The following is a 14836-nucleotide window of genomic DNA, read 5'->3' on the forward strand; positions in this document are numbered from 1 at the left end:
AATTACACTAAATAATTTCAATGTATTTGTTAAAAATACCGCAACACAGCTTTCACAAACACCAAAAGAAAATTCACAAGTCTGACATGTATTTAAAATAATTTAACATACTTACAAGTACCATATCACTAAAAAATGTTTGGGGAAGTATACAGTCATTTGCAAACTGCAAGCACCACAAACTTGTGGACACACACACACACACACACACACACACACACACACACACACACACACGCACAAGCTTTAAGAACCATTTACTAAAAAGTATAAAGCCTATATCAGGCTGTGAAACGTGACTACAAAGAGTTTGGAAAATAGCCCTTAATGACATCTTCGAGAGAATTACGGGGACTACCCAAAGTAGATCACATGGAACTTGGGAAAATGTTTAAGAAGGAAAACAACTCTACAAAACTGGAACATTATGTGATTCCTCTACTTCACAACAAAGGAGACAAAAAGAAAAGAAGAGGAAGAATCTTAACCAATCAGCCTCTTCTTGGTAATGTACAATAATGTACAACATATTCACAAGCTGTCAACCAAATTTAAGAAAAACTTGGTTTAAATCAAACAAAGGAACAAGCTGGTTTCAGAAGTGGATACAGCACAATGAATCACTTGCAAGCCATGAGAAGAATTACTGAACATGGCAATGAATTGGATAACCACGTTGCTTTGGCATCAAATGTTTTCATAAAGCTTGTGACTATGTTTCAACATAATTTGTGCAAGCATACCTTCAGAAACAACTACTCTACAGACGAATATATTCTTGAATGTTACTGCTTCAATTGAGCTTTGTCACAATGGTAAGAGATTCAGGTCTTAAATAGTTGGGAAAAAGCGATTTCATACACCAAAGTTATTTTCAGTAGCCCTTGATGTTATCAAGTCCTTAAACAGGGAAAATGAAGGAAGACAGGTAAATGGAATACACCCAAACAGAGTCATTTCATTGCAGATGTTTTACAGTTTCAGACTAGTGTGGCATGCCACAAACTTCACATAGTGATGGATCCTCCTGCCAGAGAAGGAAGCAAAGAACGAAAGGGCTATGCCCGATGTGCAGTCTGGTAAGCAAAACCTCCTTCCAGTGGCGAGGCTGACATGTAGCCCGCCAAGCCTTCGTGGTTGATTTGAACGGCCACAGATTGTTGTCTGTCACCTGCAACCATTCAGTCTCCCACAAGCGCATGATGTATCAGTCAGAAAATGAGATGATGGCATGCAACGGGATGGGACATTGATGGACAGCACTATCCCAACATGCTTCCTTGGCAGCTTTGTTGGCCATGTCGTTATCCTGTATCCCAATGTGGCCACGTACCCAGCAAAAGATCACCTCCTTGCCATGAAGTTGGAGCCCATTTAAGGAGTCACGGATGAGCTGAATCAGCAGGTCTACCGGATACATTTGGTGAAGTGCTTGCAGTACACTAAGAGAGTCTGAACAGACAAGAAAACTCGTAAGCTGATGTCTGTAAAACCTCTCCAGTGTTATCAGAATGCCATATAACTCCGCATCATAATTTGTAAATTGTTCCCTATCAGGGAAAGCAGCAGAACAACCAAGAGCATTCTCCTGCTGGGATCCACCTGTATAAATAATGGTTAAACTATGGTATGCACTTAAAATAGATGAAAACAAAGTTGTAAAAACAAAGTCTAGAGTACAAGTTCTTTTGTACTGTATCAAGATTAAAATCACTTTGGGCCTCTGAAGCCGCCAAGGCAGCAGTGCGTTCCATCCCTGGGTGAGTATTTTGATGCCCGAGAGATCCAGAGACAGTCTATAGCACGCATGCCAAACAGTTTTGTCACTTGGGGCCAATTCCTGAACAGTCGTTCGAAGGTGGGTTGGATCACTGAACTACATGCCAATGACAGGTGATGCTGAGATTTCCAGCACCTGTCGAGCCAAAAGCATACTTTGTCAAATCCAGAGTGGTGGTTCACCAGCTTCTGCACACAGACTCTGCACTGGGCAGGTCCGAAAGGCTCCAGGAGATATCCGAATGCCCTCACGATGGATGGCATCTAGCATCTGCTAGTAGGAAGGATGGGCCGATCTGTAGACAATGCTGCCGTAGTCTAGGTTGGTTGGTTGTTTGAGGTTTAAGGGACCAAACAGCAAGGTCATCAGTCCCTTGTTTCAAATATGCTCCATTCCGCTATTGGGACATCTCAGGAAAGTCAGAACAATAAAACGAAAAAAGGTAAAAACGTAAAAGGGCAGTCATGTTGTCATTGGTAAAAAAACAAAATGAGGGAAGTCGGCAAGAGAACGAACCCAACGCTATGCTGAAGCAGCACAGGCAAGACCACCTGTGACTTAAAAGGTGCAACCGCTAGAATGTAGAAATACTTATGGGAAAAGGAGACTAACCAATCCTTAAAAAAAAGGTAAAAACAGAGTAAAAGGGGAAGAAAATAGGATCTCGGTCAGGGAGGTGAATCGGGAATCTCCAAACATGGCTTACAGTGGGAGATGCCCAAACACTCACCGCCCTGCCCCAACACCAGAGAGAGATTAAAAACCTTAAAACTGAGAATAAAAACCACTTTCCCAGAGGAAACCGAGAACCAGAGAGACCATCCGGGAATAGTCAGCCAACATCAAAGGTAAAGTGTGGGGGAGTCTGTACTTAGCACGCAGAGCCAAAAGAAGGGGGCATTCAACCAAAATGTGGGCTACTGACTGGAAGGCTCCACAACCACAAGGTGGGGGTGACTCATCACGCAAAAGAAAACCATGGGTCAGCCTGGTATGGCCAATGCGGAGACGACACAGTGTGGTGGAGTCCTTTCGGGAGAGGCGAAAGGAAGAACGCCACGGGCCTGGTGTCACCTTAATTGCACGAAGTTTATTAGACAGGGGAGTAGCCTCCCAAGAATTGGCCCATGACTGTGCGAAGTGGGATTTGATGTGAAGCCGTAAATCCGCTGCAGGAGGGGTTACAGAAAACGGGGGGGGGGGGGGGGGGGGGGGGGGGGTAAGTGACTGCTCGCCCAGCCAAACGATCAGCGAGGTCATTACACGGGATACCCACATGGCAAGGGACCCAAAGGAAGTCAATGGAACAAGCAGCACGGTGAATATCAGCGAGATGGTCATGGATGGCAGAGACCAAGGGATGGCGTGAAAAACACCGGTCAATAGCAAGAAGGCCACTCATTGAGTCTGTACATAACAAAACGTGGTTATGTTGGGACTGTTTAATAAAGGTAAGGGCCTGGGAAATTGCCATCAATTCCGCAGTAAACACCCCACATGTAGGTGGCAGCAGATGATTTTCCGTTCCAAAAGAGGACGTGAAGGCATACCCAACATGATCAGCAGATTTAGAGCCATCAGTGTAAAAAACAACAGCATCCCGAAACTCCCATAAAATTTGGTGGAAAAAGGTGCCGTAGTCTAAGTGTGATCAAACAAATGCCCAATAAAACTGCAGGAGGCGGGACCTGTCAGTTCCCCATGCTTTTCTGCCAAGGCATTTCAAAATGTTCAATGACTTAAAGCCCTTTGTACATAGATCTTTCGGGGGTGGGAGCCAAGTTAATTTTGAGTCAAATAATAAACCCAAAAGGTGCACAGTGTCTTGAAAACTTAAAATATTGTTCCCCATTGTAAGCACTGGCCGATTAAAACCCTAGCAAGCACGGTTAAAACTGACACATTTAGTCTTCTATGGTGAGAACCAAAAACCAGTTGTCCGGGTTCAAGTTTCCAGCCTCTTAATGATCAGCTGTAGCTGCCTCATTGTTGAAAGATCAGAGGAAGATTAGAAGATTGCAAAGTCATCCACAAACAAAGAGCATTTGACAGGGCTCCTGATCATGGGGGAAATGCCACTGATAGTGATGGCAAACAATGTGACACTGAGGACACTGCCCTGGGACACACCCTTCTCCTTAACATAGCAATCAGACATGGCATCACCAATCCAGGAGTAAAGAAAATCAAGACATTGCTGAAGATGTCGCTCAGTGAGACAGGTCCATGGAGGAATGCAATAGATGGTGAAATTGCCAACAAAAAGGGAGCCGGAGATGCCCAGCAGGAGACAGGCCATTATAGGGTTAATCACGATAGCAAAGAGGACGCCACTCAGGAAAGAACCCTGAGCGACATTGTTTTCCTGTATTAAGCGCTCCGACAAGGCAGAAGGTGCCTGAAGGAAACAGGCAAGTACCCACAGAAGCCCCTCATGTAAAGAGTACAGAAGATACCAGTTCTCCAGCAGGTGATGTGAGCCTTCTCCAAATTGAAAAACACAGCCACAATCTGGGATTTCCGCAGAAAACTATTCATGACATGGGTGTACAAAGTCACGAGATGGTCAACTGCAGAACGCCACGTTCAAAATCCACACTGTGCACTCGTCAGTAAATTGTGAGACTTGAGCCACCATAACAGCCAGGCATGAATCATTTGTTCCATCAACTTGCAAACGCAGCTGTTAAGAGAGATGGGGCGGTAGTTAGAAGGAAAGGTTTTTGTCCTTACTAGGCTTAGGTATGGGTATGACGGTGGCTTCACGCCAGTAGCCGGGAAATGTGCCCTGTGCCCAGATGCAGTTGTACGTGTTAAGCAGAAAGTGCTTGCCTGCAAGAGAAAAGTGCTGCAACATCTGAATGTGGCTGGTGTCTGGCCCTGGGGCAGAGGATTGGGATGAACTGAAAGCATGATCTAGCTCCCTCATAGTAAAGGTGGCATTATAGCACTCATGATTCAGAGAAGAGAAGGGTATCGCCTGAACCTCCTCCACTCATTTCCGATGGAGGAAGGCAGGGTGATAGTAGGAAGAGCTCAAAAAGTCCGCAAAACGGCGGCCCAAGGTGTTGGAGATGGCAACAGGTTCGGCAATGACATCATTTGCTACTGTCAGGACGGAAATTGGGGAATAGACTTTGGTCCCAGAGAGCTGTCGGAAGTTGGCCCACACGACAGAGGAATGGGTGGAACTGTTAAAAGAACTAGTGAATGAAATCCAGCTAGCTCTCTTGCTAACCCGAAGAACACGACTACACTTCCCATGCATCTGTTTATAAGTAGTACAGTTTGCCGTCGCAGGTTGATGGTTAAAAACGTGGAGAGCATTCTCTGAGCACGAATTGCATCGCGGCATGCCTCAGTCCACCAAGGGACTAGGACACGATGTGGTAATGGGGAAGAGTGAGGAATGGAACATTCTGCAGCAGTAAGGATAATGTCTGAGATATATTCCACCTGGACATCACAACTGGGGAAATCCTGTTCTTTGAAGGTAGCCAGGGAGGAGTAAAGCTGCCATTTGTGTGCGCACATGGATGGGGTAGGAGTCAACAAACGGATAGCACATGGGAAACGATCATTCGAGTAGGTGTCTGAAAGAACGGACCACCCTACACAATGGACAAACTGGGCAGTGTAAAAGGATATGTCCAAATTGGAATAGGTGTGTGAGGAGTCAGAAAGCAAAGTGGGTGCCCCAGTGTTAAGGTAGAAGAGGTTAAGCTGGTTAAGGTGGTCAGACAAGAGGGCACCTCTCTGACAGGTCCTGGGAGAACCCCAAAGGGGATGATGCACATTAAAGTCACCAAGTAGCAAAAATGGGGGAGGTAACTGCCCAATAAGCTGAAGGAAGTCTGCCCTGGTGACATCAAACACCAGAGGGATATAAATAGTACAGAGGGAGAAAGTCAGGTGGGGAAGGAAAAGGCAAACTGCAACAGCTTGAAGATAGGTAGTCAGGGAGATGGGTTGACTATGAATGTTATTCCTTATGAGCAGCATCATGCCCCCATGAGATGGAATGCCACCCTCAGGGGGAAGGTTAAAACGAATCAGTAAGTAATGTGAAAGCTCAAGGCAGTCATAAGGGCACACTTTCGTTTCCTGAAGGCAGAGTACAAGGGGATGTTAAAAGCAGCCGTAAATCCTCTTTGTGGGACTGAAGGCCGCCAATGTTCCATTGGAGGAGAATCATGATGAAAAGATGTAGGGGTGTCACCTCAGTGGCTACTGAGGGACAGCTGGCGTAGAGTCGCTGCTACAGGACACAGAAGCAGGAGGATCCTCTTATATGTGGTCCACAGAAGCATTGGCTTGCTTGTGTGGTCGATCTGTGGAGTCCAACACTGAAAAAAGGTTGGTGCTGAGCACCAGTGACACAGAGGCCAGCCAGGCTAACATATCACGTGGAGACACTGTCAAAGATGATCTTCGAGTTGCCGAAGGAGAAGACCGTTTGCCTTTGGTGACTACTTCAAGCCTTTCCTGTTAGAAGAAGAGGGTTGGGTTGTTTGTGGGAAGAGACCAAACTGCGAGGTCATCGGTCTCGTCGGATCAGGGAAGGACGGGGAAGGAAGTCGGCCGTGCCCTTGCAGAGGAACCATCCCGGCATTTACCTGGAGCGATTTAGGGAAATCACGGAAAACCTAAGTCAGGATGGCCGTACACGGGATTGAACCGTCGTCCTCCCGAATGCGAGTCCAGTGTGCTAACCACTGCGCCACCTCGCTCGGTGTTAGAAGAAGACTCTGGAATTGTTTGGCTGGAGAGACAGAGGAAGTATTCACAGGAGTACTTCTCCTGTTCTTTCCAGCCTATCGATTGTGTAGCTCATGGCTTTGGTCCTTGAGGTGAGAGTTTCATGGTTTGTTGCACTGCTGAACTGGGGCATGGCGATGCTACCTTGGCACTGGGCGATTTCACAACCTCAGAGCTGAATTGGAGGTTGCATGTCTGTGTGGCCATGTCATTCATGGAGCGAGGGGTAACAAGAACAGAACTATAGGTGCCAAACAGGAGAACATAGGGTTTGCGAGTAGCCAGTAACTTGTGAGCTACTGGGTAAGGCATTTTTCCTTTACCCAGATCTTTCAACAGCTCGCTTATCAAGATACATGGGACAATCCCGAGAGGAGGCCACATGGTCACCATTACAGTTGATACAGCAGCGAGGAGGAGGAAGAGAATTGCCATTGTGCACATCCCTACCACAGGTTACACATTTGGCTGGGTGTCGATAAGACGTTCTAGTGTGGTTGAAATGATGACACTGGTAGCAGCGCATCGGGTTTGCAATGTACGGCCAGACTGTGATAATTCCATAGCCTGCTTTGATGTTGGATGGAAGCACCACTCTATCAAAGGTGAGAAAAAGATTGCGGGTGGATACTAAGGAGGAATCTACCTTTCTCATTACACGATGGACAGCAATGACACCCTGATCAGAGAGGTATGATTGTATTTCGGGCTCAGTTAGACCACTCAGCAGCCTGGTGTAACTTACACCATGCGAAGAATTCAAAGTTCTATGGGCCTTGACACGAACAGGGCAGCCTCAGAGAAGCGAAGCAGCAAGCAGTTGCTGTGCTTGAGAATCAGAAGTAGTCTCCAAAAGTAAAGTGCCATTCCATAAATGGGAGCAGGATTTCAAAGGGACAGCAATTGCAGCAACACCTTTCTGAATAATAATTGGATTGACCATGGGGAAGGACTGCCTGTCTTCAGTACGTGAGACCACATTGAACTGTGGTGCAACGGGAATAATGTTTGTGAGAATCCCACCTGGTCATGACAACTTGGCAAATCTTGTTCTTCGAAGGTCACCGGAGAGGAGTAAAGCTGCCAGTTAGCCTCAGTAAGCTGCCATTTGGGTGTGTTTGCAGATGGGGTAGGAGTCAGCAAACGGATAGCAGACAAGAAATGGTCACTCGAGTAGGTGTCTGAAAGAACGGACCACTCTACACAATGGACAAACTGTGCAGTGTAAAAGGATATGTCCAAATTGGATTAGGGGTGAGAGGAGTCGGAAAGCAAAGTGGGTGCCCCAGTGTTAAGGTAGAAGAGGTTAAGTTGGTTAAGAAGGTCAGCCAAGAGGGCACCTCTCTGACAGGTCCTGGGAGAATCCCAAAGGGGATGATGCACATTAAAGTCACCAAGTAGCAAAAATGGGGGAGGTAACTGCCCAATAAGCTGAAGGAAGTCTGCCCTGGTGACATCAAACACCAGAGGGATATAAATAGTACAGAGGGAGAAAGTCAGGTGGGGAAGGAAAAGGCAAACTGCAACAGCTTGAAGATGGGTAGTCAGGGAGATGGGTTGACTATGAATGTTATTCCTTATGAGCAGCATCATGCCCCCATGAGATGGAATGCCACCCTCAGGGGGAAGGTTAAAACGAATCAGTAAGTAATGTGAAAGCTCAAGGCGGTCATAAGGGCACAATTTCGTTTCCTGAAGGCAGAGTACAAGGGGATGCTAAAAGCAGCCGTAAATCCTCTTTGTGGGACCAAAGGCCGCCAACATTCCATTGGTGGACAGTCATGATGAGGAAGTGATGTACGGGTGTCGACTCGGTGGCTGCCGAGTGACAGCTTGTGTAGAGTCACTACTGTAGGGCACAGAAACAGGAGGATCCAGCTCCATGGGTTCCACAGAGAAACAGTTGGTGGTGCGCACCAGTGATACGGAGAGTGGCCGGGCACAGGTACCACAGGGTGACACCTTTGAAGAGGCTCTTTGGGTTGGTGAAGGAGAAGACCGTTTGCCTTTGGTGGACTTTGCCTTTGGTGGACTTCTTCGAGTCATTCCAGTTAGAGGAAGACTAGGGTTTTGTTTGGCTGGAGGGATGGAGGAAGTCTGCACTGGAGTACTACTTCTGTCCTTTCCTGCCTACCGGTTGTGTAGCTGGTGGCTTCGCCCCTTGAGGCACGAGTTTGTCTGTCTGTTGCACAGCTGGATGGGGCGATGACGGTGCTACCTTGACACTGGACGATTTCACAACTTTAGAGCTGAGTTTGAAGTCCCACGTCTGCGTAGCTATGTCCTTCATATGCGAGGGGTGCAAGGAGAATGTGGGCTGGAACAGTTCACACATGTTGAGGTGAAAGCCCCCCCCCCCCCCCCAAACACACACACACACACACACACACACACACACACACACACATCGGAAAAATTGCGTGGGAAGTGGCATATAGGGCTTCACGTCGCAACATTTAATCATTTCCAGAAAGGTATGCCCCTCAAAAGAAAGGATGAAAGCTCTGGTGTCATCTCAATTGTCCGTAGGACCTCATTGGGCGAAATGAACATTTCGCCTTGCCAGATTAGTCCTGACTTCTTCACACTGAAGAAGGAAGTGCCCATGGAAGATTATTCTCTGGGTCATGTTTAAAGACTGGTGAGGAGAGATCATCACTAGGATGTCTCCTAAGTGCTCACAAGCACAAACGGAAGCTGACTGACAGACAGAAAAGGATTTAATCAGTAGGAAACCAGATTGCATCTTACTAAGGAGTCAACTTCACCAAACTTATCTTCTATATGTTCTACACAAAAGAAGAGATGCTAGGGAGGGAGTTCTTCCTCAAATGTCTCATATAATGGAAACAATTAAGGAAAGGGAGCTCAAACACCAAAGGGAACCAGAAGAACCAAAAAGGGGGAGAGTGATAACAGAAGACAAGAGTGAAAGGGAGTGGAACAGAGAATAGCTGGGTCGTCACGAAGGGGAAGACGAGGAAGAGGTGATAGGATGGTGAAAGGCTGCAATAGCTCAGGGAACCATGCACACCACACATGTATCCGCATAAGAACTGTGGGCAACCATTGGGGGGGGGGGGGGGGGGGGGGTTATTTTTGGACCACTTTTACAAAGAAAAGTGTCTTCTGTAAACGGTTTTAAACTGGTTTCATCAGAAAGACCACGTTATAAACCACCTAAAATCTATATTTGATTTTTCACTGTGACCATACAAGGCCCTAAAAACAACTGTAAGGTGGAGGTGCATTGAGAATGGGTCCATATTCCACTGGTACTCAAATTCAGTGTGACATCCTTTATTACATTTTACAACTATTTAGAACTCTCTGTGGAAGATATCAAATGTCCAGTTGACTAAGCAATGAACTTTACTCAGAAAACTGCAAGTAAGTAGCTTTTTCACATCTCTGCAGCATTTAATTCCACAAAATTCATTTCACAAAAAATGAAATGGAATAAGGACTTCAGTAAAAAGAACAATTTTCTATTTTCTTGTGGTTCTAATACTTTGAGGCAATCACATTTCAAAAGTGTAATTTTTTGGGTTGTCTCTTCTCAAAATTTCTTCCTAAACAATCCCATCAGTGACATCTGGTCAGCAGTATCGATTTCCTCGTGACAATCTACAGCAAATTAATGCAACATGTAAAAAAATGCAAGTAGCTTGAAGTAAACATAAACTTAGGATCCTAAAAGAGATCATCTCTAGCTTTGGCCTCTCACAATTATAGAAATGTATCATCAGCTTGGGATCCTGTGTAAAGAAACCCTTACCAGGTTTGGGAACCTATGGTAAGGTTTGGGAATCTATGGTACAGAAACTCAGCCACGGCTGCTGTTCCACAGCTATTGGTTGTGGCCCCTAAGGTGATAGGGATACTGGTTTTCTCACTGTAAAAGGAGCTAGCAGTGGTTAATCCATCACAGACCATACCAAGACATTTATACGATTTTTCTTGCAGACACTGATGTTCCACACTACCCAGAAACTATGCTAACATGAAGTATACTATACATTAAACCAGAATCAAACTAGGACATCAATAGCATTACACACTAAAAAATGTCATGAAGACTGCTGTTGACTCCACCAAAATTTACACAATGTGACGTTGGTGTAAAACCACTGGCTATTTAAACAATACAGAGCTGTTATGCAGCAGTTTTACAACCATGGTTTCCACTTCATTGATAATGCACAGTTAAACTGTGAACTTTATAATCAGCTTGATTCCACAGTTACAACAGAAAAACAGACTGAAATATAGTATGACAAGTTATGTCAAAAAGACTCCCCTTTTCGGAAGTTTTTCTGAGTTAGTCATACTTTATCTCACTTCTTAGTCATAAAACTTTTGATATCATCTTACCAAGAGAGTGCTAAACAATTTTGGAACATAATAAAAGACGTAAAATTAAATTTGCCTATCAGCAGAATATGGGCCCTATTTCCAACGTGCCTCCACCTTGTCATTATTAGGGCCCTATACGCTCGAATTGCAAAATCAAAAACAGTTTTGTAGGTGGTTTAGAACATTGTATTTCTAATGAAAATAGTTTAAGTGAGCTTTTAGAAGACTTTCTTGTAGAAGACGGCAAAAAAAAAAAAAAAAAAAAAAAAAAAAAAAAAAAAAAATTTTTTTTGGTGTTGTTAGACAAACTGTCAAATTTGCCCTCAATTTCTGAACAACTGAAAAGCTGTAGGGGGATTAAATTTTACATTCTAAGACCTTGTCTCAGTAAGTTGTTATGTGCAGAGTTTCAGGTGTATCCCGCATTACTTCCTGAGATATAAAGAGCTAAACTTCACATTTTTTTTCAAGAGAGTATTTTTTCAGCCTCCTTTGCTTCAAATTATCCCTACACAACTTGCTCAGGAAATCTTTTCTATTATTTCGTTTCTTTCAAGACAATATTGTCAAAGATCTTTATGTCTTAAAGTTCCCCAAAACTCATGGATGCACTGTTGGATGGCTGCCCTATGGGGTCAAACAAATGACTATATCTTTGGAAGTATTGAATTAATGATCATAAAACTTTACCAATGTCCATTGGGAACATAAGCAATTGTTCCAAGAAAATTGCATCACAATCCATGATGGTCATTGGGGAACCTTTAGAGCAGTTGGCATGGAGTGACCCAATTTACTGTTCACTTGTACCTGTAAAAGGTGCTGTTCCACAAGTCATCCTTGTATTCGAAGTCAATACTACACTCTTCTCTGCAACAAGTTATGAATTCTTTCAAAGATCTCCAGATCATCTCAGATTTGGACTAGATTGTATAGCTCACTGCTCCAGTACTTCAACTGTATCAAAGGGACCGCAGTACATTTCCTTTCTGAGATGATCTCAGACATAAAAGTCCAGAGGATTGAGGTCAGGTGACCTCAAGAAGCAAGGTACATGCTATGCGCAACCTACATATTTTGACTCATATTGGCACATTGGATATCTTCTTATATCAGTGGCAAAATCTACTCATGACCCATCATGCATGTAACGCATTCCCCAATGTTGTGCAAGGTAAGGTAGATCATGAGTGAAGGTAAGGCAGATCATGAGTGAAATTTGAGCCTTATTAGGTGGGGACTTGATCAAAAAAATTCTTTTTTTAACTTTCATTGCCCTGTTGCCCTCAGCAGAGTTTAATATGTTGATTTCAATCATCACTTTACATCCCTAACTGTGGAGCGAAAATTAAATATGTTACTGCAGCTATGTAAAGTATCTCCTGTCACCTGGTAAAAGAAGTCATGGCACAAAAAATTAATTTTATTCAATTGTAATTAAAAAGGGTAACTAATAATTACTGACATAAAAAATTTCCATTCAAAATACATTTGTACTAACTAAGAAAATATTCCAGACTGAAGTCAGTGGCACCTTATATCCCCCCATTCCCAATTATCTCACAAATTTACAGGAATGTTTTTGCTTCCATTATTAAACACTTCCACAAATGTCAGTTTTCGCTGTTAATCATTGTCCCCCATGTATATATAATAAAATTTTGAGTAATGTTTATAGATAAATTAAAAATATCTCTCTTCAGACTCACAGCCCTCTCAGAATATTTTTAACCTGATGCTACTTAAGTGATGGCCATGTTAATTTAAATTGGTGGTATCAAAGTAATCAAACCCAGGTCCACTGTGTGGGAAGCACAAATGCTACCATTCAGTTAGAGAGCGGTATTATAATATTTATGACACAGGTAAACTCTCAAGGAAAGGTAATTAATGTCTCATGGAGGGTGCCAAATGACATCATTCACATGTGAAAACATTCTCAAACAGGCCCTGAAAACAGATCTAACTTATTCCCTCCTGGATGGAGATGGTTTGTAACAGAAGTGACAACTGACTTTCTCTGTTTCTTGGGTGCATGCATAAATTAAATAGTTTCAATATGAGTGACGGACCAGTCAGAGAATCAAACTGTGTATGACAACCAACTCTCAAATGCTCCACTTTCTGCAGGGATGGATAAAATTCTGCAACGAAACATTTACATTTATTCTGCAGTTGAGTTTTGAATGACAAGGTCAAGAAGAATTAATAAACAGTCATGGTAGCTGCCGCTTGAGTCATCAGTGTTTACTACAATTTCTCAGCATGTTATAGTCTTAGGTGGAGATTTCAATTTACCAGATATAGACTGGGACACTCAGATGTTTAGGACGGGTGGTAGGGACAGAGCATCGAGTGACATTATACTGAGTGCACTATCCGAAAATTACCTCGAGCAATTAAACAGAGAACCGACTCGTGGAGATAACATCTTGGACCTACTGATAACAAACAGACCCGAACTTTTCGACTCTGTATGTACAGAACAGGGAATCAGTGATCATAAGGCCGTTGCAGCATCCCTGAACATGGAAGTTAATAGGAATATAAAAAAAAGGAGGAAGGTTTATCTGTTTAGCAAGAGTAATAGCAGGCAGATTTCAGACTACCTAACAGATCAAAACGAAAATTTCTGTTCCGACACTGACAATGTTGAGTGTTTATGGAAAAAGTTCAAGGCAATCGTAAAATGCGTTTTAGACAGGTACGTGCCGAGTAAAACTGTGAGGGACGGGAAAAACCCACCGTGGTACAACAACAAAGTTAGGAAACTACTGCGAAAGCAAAGAGAGCTCCACTCCAAGTTTAAACGCAGCCAAAACCTCTCAGACAAACAGAAGCTAAACGATGTCAAAGTTAGCGTAAGGAGGGCTATGCGTGAAGCGTTCATTGAATTCGAAAGTAAAATTCTATGTACCGACTTGACAGAAAATCCTAGGAAGTTCTGGTCTTACGTTAAATCAGTAAGTGGCTCGAAACAGAATATCCAGACACTACAGGATGATGATGGCATTGAAACAGAGGATGACACGCGTAAAGCTGAAATACTAAACACCTTTTTCCAAAGCTGTTTCACAGAGGAAGACCGCACTGCAGTTCCTTCTCTAAATCCTCGCACAAACGAAAAAATGGCTGACATCGAAATAAGTGTCCAAGGAATAGAAAAGCAACTGGAATCACTCAATAGAGGAAAGTCCACTGGACCTGACGGGATACCAATTCGATTCTATACAGAGTACGCGAAAGAACTTGCCCGCCTTCTAACAGCCGTGTACCGCAAGTCTCTAGAAAAACGGAGGGTTCCAAATGATTGGAAAAGAGCACAGATAGTCCCAGTCTTCAAGAAGGGTCGTCGAGCAGATGCACAAAACTATAGACCTATATCTCTTACGTCGATCTCTTGTAGAATTTTAGAACATGTTTTTTGCTCGCGTATCATGTCATTTCTGGAAACCCAGAATCTACTATGTAGGAATCAACATGGATTCCGGAAACAGCGATCGTGTGAGACCCAACTCGCCTTATTTGTTCATGAGACCCAGAAAATATTAGATACAGGCTCCCAGGTAGATGCTATTTTTCTTGACTTCCGGAAGGCGTTCGATGCAGTTCCGCACTGTCGCCTGATAAACAAAGTAAGAGCCTACGAAATATCAGACCAGCTGTGTGGCTGGATTGAAGAGTTTTTAGCAAACAGAACACAGCATGTTGTTATCAATGGAGAGACGTCTACAGACGTTAAAGTAACCTCTGGCGTGCCACAGGGGAGTGTTATGGGACCATTGCTTTTCACAATATATATAAATGACTTAGTAGATAGTGTTGGAAGTTCCATGCGGCTTTTCGCGGATGATGCTGTAGTATACAGAGAAGTTGCTGCATTAGAAAATTGTAGCGAAATACAGGAAGATCTGCAGCGGATAGGCACTTGGTGCAGGGAGT

The 14836-nt window shown here is 43.8% G+C and overlaps 1 protein-coding gene across 3 annotated transcripts in view; it reads right to left on the reverse strand.

Annotated features, from left to right (window-relative positions):
* The window catches only part of LOC124555363, a 59517-nt gene that overhangs the window by 37039 nt on the left and 7642 nt on the right, over positions 1-14836 (reverse strand). The window lies entirely within an intron of this gene.

Source organism: Schistocerca americana, chromosome X, assembly GCF_021461395.2.
Source record: "Schistocerca americana isolate TAMUIC-IGC-003095 chromosome X, iqSchAmer2.1, whole genome shotgun sequence".
NCBI lineage: Eukaryota > Metazoa > Arthropoda > Insecta > Orthoptera > Acrididae > Schistocerca > Schistocerca americana.